The sequence below is a fragment of the Felis catus genome, chromosome C1, assembly GCF_018350175.1.
Source record: "Felis catus isolate Fca126 chromosome C1, F.catus_Fca126_mat1.0, whole genome shotgun sequence".
Classification (NCBI taxonomy): Eukaryota; Metazoa; Chordata; class Mammalia; order Carnivora; family Felidae; genus Felis; species Felis catus.
In genome coordinates, this window is record NC_058375.1 from 15,042,591 (window position 1) to 15,045,221 (window position 2,631).

Genomic DNA, 2,631 nt, shown 5'->3' on the forward strand with positions numbered 1-2,631 from the left:
CGTTTTGCTCTGTCTCTATCATTGTTCACAACAGTTAGGACGACAGTGTGATTTGTCTTTATAGAAACGCCTGGATGTTTTCTGCTGGGAGAGGAAGTGGGCACCGTGGAACCGTGCACCCTTTGGTGTGGAGAGCTGAGTTTGTAGACTCTTGCTCCCCCAGATGGGAGGCCCCGCTGGGCTGGGCCAAACTGCCAGTGGCCATTTCTAGAGTTTGTTTTGGGCTCTCCGGGCATCGGATGCCATCCACCTGCATGGTTGTAGCTGAGAGATTCCAAAGTATAAAGAGAAAGGCATGAGTGTGTCTAGACAGGGTAAAAATGTATCTCTGAAGACCTACTGTGTGTCTGGTACTATCACATGGATTCTTTTTTTTATTTAAAGTGCTCAGCAGCTCAGTGAGGTGGGTACCCCCCACCCCCGCTTCTTATAGACAAGGGCACTGGACTTGAGAGAGGTTGACTGACTTACCCCAGGGCTGTAGCAAAGCTCAGGCCCGAATCCAGGTCCTGTAACATCTATGAACCCATTTAGTCCTCACTCGTCGAACTTAAAGTCTATGTCCTCACTTTATCCATGAGCAAATCAGAGAGGTAAAGCCACTCGCCCAAAGTCACACAGCTAATTTGTGGCAAAGCTGGAATTTGAAATCAGGTCTGTCTGAGTCCAAGTGTTTTTTCCGTTCTCCCATGGCTGGTATTTGGCTGCCTCTATTTATACCCTTTATATGGCAAATACTGCAGAGAGAAAGATATATAAGAAGCAGTCTCTGCCCTTGAGGAGCTAATCCCAGTCTGACAGGAAGAGAGGTGTAAACAGGTCAAAGGCACGGAAATATAAACTGTGATCCAGGCGGATACCGAGTGCAAGGTGGGCACGGTGGAGGTGCCATGCTGCCTTCTGGGGTGTGAGGAGGGTCAGGAGGGGACTCTTATTGATCTATTGGTTATCAACTTCGTCTCTCTCTTTCTCTCGTGAACACACACAGTTAGGAAGGTGAGGACTGAATAAGGGAAGGAGCCAGGCTGGCCCTCTAAAGGGGGCTGATGGCTCTGGGTAACCTTCCCGGAAGTTGGCCTTGGGACCAGCCTCACTGGCTGATAAGAATAGAGCATTGATTTCCTCTTTCCTAGGCAAGCAAATTGCCAGGGTCACAGGAAGTGGACAGGTAAGTCACTTCTTCCCCATGAGTTCTTTCTACTCATTTCTGGAGCACCTGCAGGTGTTGCTGTCTGGCTTTTTCACAACACACCCAGACCTACCTGCCGCCATCTTGGGAGGCAGGAAGGTAATTCCAGCATTGCTGCATGGCACAAAACTCTACCCTGCCTTTCTTTAGGAATGGTTGTTGGGGTCTTAAGCACGGTCTTCTGAATGTTCTCAACAAAGGGGGATGGAGAAAGAAAAAAAGAAAATTGGAAGAAAATATACCAAGATGTTGACATCAGTTCAAATTCTGGTCAATGGGAATCCAGATTTGTGATTTTTTTCCTTTGTACATATCTGAATTTTTTAAATTTCCAAAGCATTAAAAAAAAAATGTAACGAAAAAAATGAGAGAGCACAATGGGTTTCAACTTTGGAGTTAGCCTCCAAACTGTGTGGCCTTGGGCAAGTTATTTCATTACTCTGAGACTCGATTTCCTCACCTATAAAATGGGGATAATGGAGTCACTGTGCAGATGGGATGAAATCATGAGCCCAGTGGTGGACCCTCAAGAAGTTCTTTTAATAAATCAGCCATTACTTTTATTAAGGGTGACAAATGTTGGTCCTTTGAAGATGGATTTGATTGGTACCAACAAGCCAATCCGTTCCTTTAACAGTTATTGGTCAGATGCCTACTGTGTTCTAGGGCTGTGGTGAGACCCTGGGGACGCAGCAGTGAATAAGAAAAAAAAAAAATCCCTGCCGCACGGAGCTCTCGGTTATAGTACTTTATGATGAATATCACCGAGGGAAAGACTCTGAGTGGAGTGGTGGAAAGACTCAGAGTGGTGCTCTGAGTGGAGCTTGCCTGAGAATGGGAAGGCGGCCCTGAGGAAGGATGTTGCACCCAGATCACAAGAAGGGTCATCCGGTTAGGGAGCGGAGCTTGAGGAGGGGCAAAGACTGAGGACCACCTGAGGCACTAAAGCCCAGTACCCTTACACTTTGTGCAAACAGACTGGGGAAGGCAACCCTCAAAGAAAGATTCCAGAATTTTTTGAACGATGTCCGCTTGGAAAAACAGCACTTATTTGGCTAGAGAGAAGCTGGGATGTTTGTTTAAAATCAAAGGGCTTTAATTTTGTGTCCCCTGTTCTGAGCGCCTGCAATTTCAGAGCAGCACGTGCTCTGTTATTCGGAGCTGTCTGTGTTTTTTAGGACTCTGAAGCGGAGTCCCAGATTCCCAGGGAAAAAAATAGAAACAGAAGCATGTATATTTCCGCTTCTCTTGCCAGCTGTTGCTAATTGCTTATGTAAAATACAAGGTTCTTTAGGATTTCCTTTTAGTAGGGAGGAGAGCATGACTATAATTGATGGGCGCCAGGGGTACTTTGGGTGCCTATGTTAGAAGTGAGGCTACGGGGGTGCCTGGGTGGCTCAGTCGGTTAAGCATCCGACTTCGGCTCAGGTCATGATCTCACA